This window comes from Octopus bimaculoides, chromosome 14, assembly GCF_001194135.2.
Source record: "Octopus bimaculoides isolate UCB-OBI-ISO-001 chromosome 14, ASM119413v2, whole genome shotgun sequence".
Lineage (NCBI taxonomy): Eukaryota > Metazoa > Mollusca > Cephalopoda > Octopoda > Octopodidae > Octopus > Octopus bimaculoides.
Window position 1 is genome coordinate 16435409 of NC_068994.1, and position 8397 is coordinate 16443805.

General features: G+C 37.4%; 1 protein-coding gene across 5 annotated transcripts in view; it reads left to right on the top strand.

The window, feature by feature from the left end:
- The window catches only part of LOC106867679 (UPF0687 protein C20orf27 homolog), an 82431-nt gene that overhangs the window by 28162 nt on the left and 45872 nt on the right, over positions 1-8397 (top strand). For 3 of the 5 annotated variants that reach the window (XM_052972697.1, XM_052972698.1, XM_014912619.2), the window contains exon 1: positions 330-527. The exons of 1 other annotated variant lie outside the window; for it this stretch is intronic. The gene's annotated coding sequence lies outside the window, so the exon portion shown is untranslated. Of the gene's footprint in view, positions 1-329; positions 528-8397 lie in introns of those variants that run through there. One more of the 5 variants, XM_014912618.2, reaches the window with a different exon arrangement.

Consider the following 8397-nt stretch of genomic DNA (forward strand, 5'->3'; position numbering starts at 1 on the left):
ATATATATATATATATATATATATATATATAATTCATTACTTTAATATATATATGTGTGTGTGTATTTAATATATATTCAGATTTTCCATTGAAAGCACGTTTGTGTATGTGTGTGTGTTTCATTGAAAACCCCCTATGCAGAAATAGTTGATTGTATGTGTGTAGTGAAACTGACATTTGTTTTTTTGTTCTTTCTTTCTTTCTTTCTTTATTTATTTATACATCATCATTACAAGTAAATGTTTCCTAATTCGTTTTCGTTAATATGTAATGCTGCTGTTTTCCGTCTCCGACCGACCTTTCATATATTTTTTTCTCTCACCAACACGCGTATTAACAGTGTCAATGATAAGATTGTATATATTTTCTACTGACAACAAACTAATACATTCAAGTGTTTATAGTTAGTGATTTATATTTTCATCTACACACATACTAACAGACAGAGTTTGTGCGTCTGTTTATAGAGTTCTGAAAACTTGAAATCGGCGGCGATTTACAAGGAATTTTTCAGTGTTTCTTCCAGGTCAGGATCACTTTATATATCTCTATATCCCATATATATATATCAATCTGATTAATCACGTAATACTCAATCTATCATAAGAGAAAAAAAAAATGACTGCAGTACCCGGTTTGATGCAACGAAACAGCAAAATTATATTTAGAGAGAGAAAAAGAGACTATATTTAGACACCAAATATTTGTTTGGTATAATTTACGGATGTCGTAGGAAAAAAATATTGTTATTTGTTTTAATTCTGTTCTTTGAATGATTATGACTGTTGTTGTTTAGTCCCAAAGTCGTCCTTGATTGTGTTAACCTGCAGTTCTTAATTAAGAGATATCCCTTTCTTTTACACACTCATACACACACACACACACAAGTAGAGGACATTTGGGGAATTTCAATGTGGCAATTGTAGTTTATTATTATTTGCATTACTGCTTTTGCTACTTGTTATTTAATTATCCTAATGTTTTTATTTTAAGGGTTACTAATGTTAAATTGATATTAAAGGTGTTTAATGTATGTTGTGCAATAAACTGCGTTGTATACAAAACTACTTTGACATAGGACAGGCCCAGAACACCAAATTCCTTTCTCCCCCACGTCACTACGAACTTCATTAGTGTCCCTTGAGACAACTCTTTCCGATGTGTCCTTTTTAAAGATCGCAGTATGCATTATTTGGAAGATTTGGCTGCTGTTTCTTGCAGTGTGCATGTATCTGTTTTTCGCTAAAATCATTGGTAACACTATTCTTAAAGTATTTAACAAAACAAGGAACGACTGTCATAATGCCCACTTCTCTCTCTCCACTAGAACGTTAAATGTTATACATGAATATGTAAAAACAGAAGTATGTAAAGTATGTGAAACTAATGAATGTGCTTCTACAAGGTCGCTGGGCCTCCTAGAAGTAGCAGCCAAACATCTTTCGCTTACACCTTACTGCATTACATATATACTATATCTGAAAAGCAAAAACGAAATGGTCAAATGGTCACAAGCTGGGAGGTCTGTGGTCATCAGAGTTAACTTGAGGCTAAGCATCAGTTTGTGAAATTCTTCTATCAAGAAATATTTATAGATTTGTCATTTGCTCATAAATATTGAAGCTGGTCTTCTCTTCAAATGTCTCCATTATAGCTCTGATTACAACCCTACTTTGGTTCTTCAGTTAGAAATAGCATAGAACTCTGTTCTCTTCAGATATACAGGGTCTCTTTGTTTTCAATTTTGTTAAATAGATTAAAGCTTCCAGATCAGCCCTGATCAAGCAGAGTTATGATCAGAAACATTCTAACCGTGACCATCCTGTCTTTTTAAGAGGTGTCTAAGTTTACATTAATTACAATGTTTCCTTCCCATTTAATAGGGTGTAGTTGTGTAGTTGATCGGCTTGCTTCCCAGTCATGTGGTCTCTGGTTCAGTCCCACTATTTGACACCTTGAACCAGTGTCTTATAGCCCCGGGCCAACTAAAGCCTTGTGAGTGGATTTGGTTGACAGAAACTGATAGGAGCTTGTCGTGTGTGTGTGCTCTTGTCTTGATATCATGTGATGGTGGTAAATGAGCATCACTGTCATACAAGCAGTGTTGTTTGTTTCCAGTCTTCTGTTGAAAGCATGTTTGAACATAGGAAATATTACCTTGCTTAAAAACAGATTAGTTGGCTGCAGGAAAGGCATCCAGCCATAGAAATGTCTACCTCAACAAAGTCTGTCTGACCCACACTAGCATGGAAAAGTGGATGTTAAATGATGAATATTGATGATGTGTGTGTGTGTGTGTGTACACCCTTGTCTTAACATCATGTGATTATTATAAAGAAGTGTCACTGTTATACAAGCGATGTTGTTTGTTTCTAGTCATCCACAAAAAACATGCCTAACCATGGGAAATATTACCTTGCTTGGAAACTAGGTAGGGTCTGCAACAGGAAGGGCATTGAGCTGTAGAAAACCTGCCTCCACAAAATTCTGTCTGACCTATGCAAACATGGAAAAAAAGGACATTAAATAGTAATAACACTGTTTAACACAATTTTTGTCCTTGGGTAGCAACTATTATTTCCTATTTGCTTTCCCCAAGAAAGTATGAAAATGGCTAATATTTCCTTCAAACTTTGCTTTTGTTACATTTATTCAAACCCCAAAGAATCCCTCTCAACACATGGCTATGATGTTCACCCACTATTCCTGCTCATATTGTCAGCCACTAAGGTACATTGCTCAACTGGTTACAGTCAAACATCTGACAAGCAAATTTGTGCTATTGGGCAGAACATTTGCTATAACGATATCTCTACTTCTGCAATTCAACAACTGAATCTGTCTGAAATTTAATGGAAAATAGATCAGTTTGAAAACATTGATGTCCAGGTCACTAACGCAAAGTTTGAAGGGAATAATAATGATTTCTTTAGATTTCTAAATAGAAGCAAATAACACTTATTGATTTTCTAGATAGAATCAAATAACACTTATTGAACAAAAACAAAAAAAATTCAAATTCTGTTACAGTGTAATAATTTGTGAGAGATTTTGGCTGCTTTTTTAATCGGAAATCAACTGTGGATAGTTCTTTTTGGCTATATGAGCAACTTAATCTTTCAGCATTCAAACCGGCCATATCCAGCCCAAATATTCCACCTGTTTTAAGTTCAAACTGGCCAAATCCAGCTTCTCACACCTACCCAACAATGTTGTCATTCTAGAAATATGCAATTGCATCATCGAAATCTCGAAGCTATGAGACAAAGCATGATTAATTCAAAGCAATGTCAATACATAATCATTATATTTGGCAGAGTAATCTGAATGCTAAAGGGTTAAGCATTTGTGACTGTCTTATATAGTAGAGATAGATAACAGGAAAACGCATTTTCAACTCTCACTGACATCATTCTAATCAAGAAAAGCAAAACCCACTCAGTCATCTTTCTTTCACTATTACCCATCCACCCGTGGAGGCACAATGGCCCAGTGGTTAGGGCAGCGGAGTCGCAGTCATAGGATCGCGGTTTCGATTCCCAGACCGGGCGTTGTGAGTGTTTATTGAGCGAAAGCACCTAAAGCTCCACAAGGCTCCAGCAGGGGATGGTGGTGAACCCTGTTGTACTCTTTCACCACAACTTTCTCTCACTCTTACTTCCTGTTTCTGTTGTGCCTGTAATTCAAAGGGTCAGCCTTGTCACGCTGAATATCCCCAAGAACTACGTTAAGGGTACACGTGTCTGTGGAGTGCTCAACCACTTGCACGTTAATTTCACGAGCAGACTGTTCCGTTGATCGGATCAACTGGAACCCTCAACATCATAAGCGACTGAGTGCCAACAATCCATCCACCCACTATTCTTGGGTGTATCACCAGGGTAGAGACACCTGGCACCTCTTCCACAGGGTCCTATCAGAAGTAAATATCATTACACTTTCTGGCTGAATTCCTAAGCATGACCAATTGAGACAATGGATATTATCCAACATCTCATTCTTGGTCTACTGCTAGATCCAATGGTGTAGCTAGAGTGTGTGCCACCTGGGGTGACTCTTCAGTTTTCCACTCTTGGGCCCCCACAAAAAATACATATTGCATGGTGACAATATCAATTGTTGTATTTAACAGTGAGTAGGGTCCATATCCCAACATTAAAACCACTATTATCTAATTTCAATCCAGCCTATACAAGCTTATAGCCTACAACAGACCGTAAAGTGGTGCCATCCCCATAAAAGTGCCACTCCAGGCAGACCACCACCTCTAGCTACACTTGTGACTAGATCTCCTGCTGGTTGGCTCAGCTTGAAGAATCAGTCTTGTGATGTTTTTCTGTTACATTCTAATCATCTCCCCAGTTCTAGTTTCAGTCATTGAGTTCTGGCAGCACTATCTACAAGGGTTTTAGTCAGTGATATCAACCTTTACATTTATTTCATTCTCATACTATTTTATCAATTTCTGTTTAACATAAAAGGACACAACATAAGTTTACATTGATTAAAAGAAACACACACACACACATGTATATAGGCACAGGTGTGGTTGTATAAAAAGAGGCTTGCTTTCCAACCACATGGTTCTGGGTTCAGTCCCATTGCATGGCACCTTGGACAAGTGTCTTCTACTATAGCCTCAGGCTAATCAAAGCCTTGTGAATGGATTTGGTGGACAGAAACCGAAACTGTCATATGTGTGTCTATGTTTGTCCCTTACCACTGCTTGGCAACCAGTGTTGGTGCCTAAACGTTCCCATAACTTTGTTCAGTAAAAGAGACTGACAGATTAAGTGCCAGACTTAAAAGAAAACAAAAAATGCTAGGGTCAATTCATTTAATTAAAAATTCTTCAAGTCTAGTGACTGAAATAAGTAAAAGATAAAGCATTGACTGTAGTAGAAGACACTTGCGCAAGGTATTTTGCAGTGAAATTGAACCTGTGTGTAGATTAATTACACAAACCTTTGCAAAGGTGAAGTATTGTACTTGAAATTGAAGATAAGATGAGAATATGCTCCTTTTCCAAGTATCTCAATTAATGTGTGGTCAGTGTCTCATGTTTTAATAAGTGTTTGAAAGCGTGTCCAAGCAATAAAACAGTGCCATCCTACCTCTGTACAATTGTGTATGCATCTATATACGTATGTATGTTTTATATTTTACCTTTTACTTGTTTCAGTCATTAGACTATGGCCATGGTGGGGCACCACCTTGTATTTTTTTAGTCAAATGAATCGACCCTAGGTACTTATTTTTTGTTGAGTCAGGTGCTTATTCTATCAGTTAATTTTGCTGAATCACTAAGAGTGGGGGCACTAACATATCAAAACCGGTTGTCTAACGGGAGTGAGGAGCAGACGCACACACACACACACACATGTAAAAGTCAAATAATGAAAATGAGTGCTCAACACTGCAATGGTGGATATAACTTCTTTATTTGTGAATTAAGGCTACCATTGGTTTCATCTTAAGAAAAGTAGGAAAATATCCTAATGTCTTAACAATTTTTCAAGCCAATCATATGGGGAAAGGTGTTTACCTCAATTTTGGAAAAACACAGCCTTATATAAAAAGAGAGAAATAACTGAAGTAATTTGCTTAACCTTTTAGTACTGAAACTGACCATATCCGGCCCAAATATTCTACCTCCTTTATGTTCAAACTGGTCTGATCCTACCTCACATCTATCTGTCAATGTCATTCTTAAAATAAACAATCACACCATCAAAACCTCAAAGCTATGAGATAATCCATGATGAACTCAAAAGAATGTGAATTGGTATATATTACATTTGACGATAATCTGAATGCTAAAGGGATCCTCAAAAAAACCATCAGTTTTAACTATTCCCCCCCCCTTTCTTGGACCTTTTAGTGCATGTGTTGGCTACCGCAACATAATACAACACATCACCTTGTTTCTCAATCCTGTATTACCTTATGTAAGTTTCTTAGGTTTCCCATCCTGTTTGTTGCATATTTTGATGAAACCTTATATAATGGCATTTCTATGTTGCTATGTGTGCATCCATTGTTTGAACTAACTTCTGGTTTAATCCTTTCTGTTGAAATACACCTTTGTTCCAGTTAATTTGGAAAAAAAAAATAGCGAAATAACTCATTGTGTTTGTAATATTAAATTAACATGAAATTTTGATGGAATGCTTAGATTTAGGAAGTTTGTATCATCGACCCTGGGGTGGTTTCAGGCAGATTAGTATAAAAAATGGTTAAGCAGCTAGGTACTTTTCTTTTTTAGTGAAAAATTATGCTATCAGCCCCACCCCATAAAGTATTTTTGATGGTCTGTATTGAAAAAAAATGCTTGAAGTAAAAAACCATAATGGAACACAAGTGTAGCAATCTTTTGCTTGTCCAAATCATTTTCATAAGTTTGCCCTAAATGTCCATGCTTGTTTTCAGACTTTTAGTTATTGAAGATTATTTTGCTTTAGTTGGTGGGTAATGTGTGGTCATGGAATGTATCTTATGCCATAAAGCCATGTGTTTTCACATGTGATCTCTCAGAGTGCATCATAAATAATATCTTATTACATATTTTACAGTAGTGGTTAATGTTCCAGACACTTTCGGTACTAATGTCCTGGGCTTTTCATCATGATAGCACCCAAACCAATCTGCAGTTGGCCAGGATCTATATGCAGCTCTTCACCAAACATAGACAAACCTGTAACAGCATGATGAGGTTTTATTCAGCTGTAGATAAAAAATAACTGAAAGGAGCGATTATGTCATTCTTCTGGTTGAAGTTTATAAGGGACATTAAGTCACCTTTCTCTGCACATCAGTTTCTCCTTTATAACAGAACCATGCACAAACAATACCCCAGATTTGGAAATGTAGGGGTCAACCATCCTCAACTTCATGGGGTTTACCCTTTCCTACATTTTCCATCAGTGGTCAAAACCATGTCTTTTTTTTCATTGTCTCATAAGAACAGCCACTCTGTTAAACCCAGCTAATTAGTACATAACTAGCTGGTTAGATAACTTACTGAAGTCGCTATTACAGATAATAAATGCATATACTATTGAAACTTTATACTTAATTTTTTATTTTAAATTTATCTATCCTATGATACTTAAAATCTGTTACAGTTAATTATAGCCATATTACCTCAGCTAGTTCTTTCTCACTCAGGCCCAGTGAAATCTGTTATTACTTCTTACAGAACTTATGGAGGTAATTAATAGCTCTTCTTGTTGTTGGCACTCTGCTGCTTACGACGTCAAGGGTTCCAGTTGATCCGATCAACGGAACAGCCTGCTCGTGAAATTAACGTGCAAGTGGCTGAACATTCCACAGACACGTGTACCCTTAACGTAGTTCTCGGGGATATTCAGCGTAACACAGTGTGACAAGGCTGACCCTTTGAATTACAGGTACAACAGAAACAGGAAGTAAGAGTGAGAGAAAGTTGTGGTGAAAGAGTACAGTAGGGTTCGCCACCATCCCCTGCCGGAGCCTCGTGGAGCTTTAGGTGTTTTCGCTCAATAAACACTCACAACGCCCGGTCTGGGAATCGAAACCGTGATCCTATGACCGCGAGTCCGCTGCCCTAACCACTGGGCCATTGCACCTCCACTGAGGTAATTAATAATCTCATTCTATCACTCACTGTTGAGGAAACTTGCTTGTAGTCTACCAACCTGACCTGCCAGACATAGTTTCCAAATCTCCCTTAAGTTACACTGTACTGCCTTGGAGAGAGAAGGACACATTGGATAATGTAATCCTAGATATACATTGTCTAAGAGGAGGGGAACATTTTTGATCATAACTCTGTTACGTCAGGTTTGAGGTTAAATAACATCTCTGCTAGTAAGACTAGCTACATTCTCTTATCAGATTTATTACCTAACTTGAACGATTGTTTATCTACACACCCTGTTTCCCTCCCTCCCGCCTCTCTCTCTCCCTATCTCTAATCAAGACCTGCACACTAAATCACTTATGTCCTAAGTATCTCTGCAATTTTTCTCGTTTTACTTCTCATTTATTTTATTAACATTTCCCATCCTGAGACTAATTAACAAAAAAAAAAAAAGAAAAGAAAAGTAAGAATGAAATGGTGAGATTACATAATGATGAGTGAGGAATACTTATGGCAATGATGATGATAATCTACCAGAAAATGGTAGGGCTTCATATAAATTATCATTTTCAAAGCTACAAGGACTGGCCTTGTAGGGTTTTCGAGCGAGATCGTTGCCAGTGCCCCTGGACTGGCTCTTGTGCGGGTGGCACATAAAAGACGCCATTTCGAGCATGGCCGTTTTCGTGCGGGTGACACGTAAAAGCACCCACTACACTCTCTGAGTGGTTGGCGTTAGGAAGGGCATCCAGCTGTAGAAACTCTGCCAAATTAG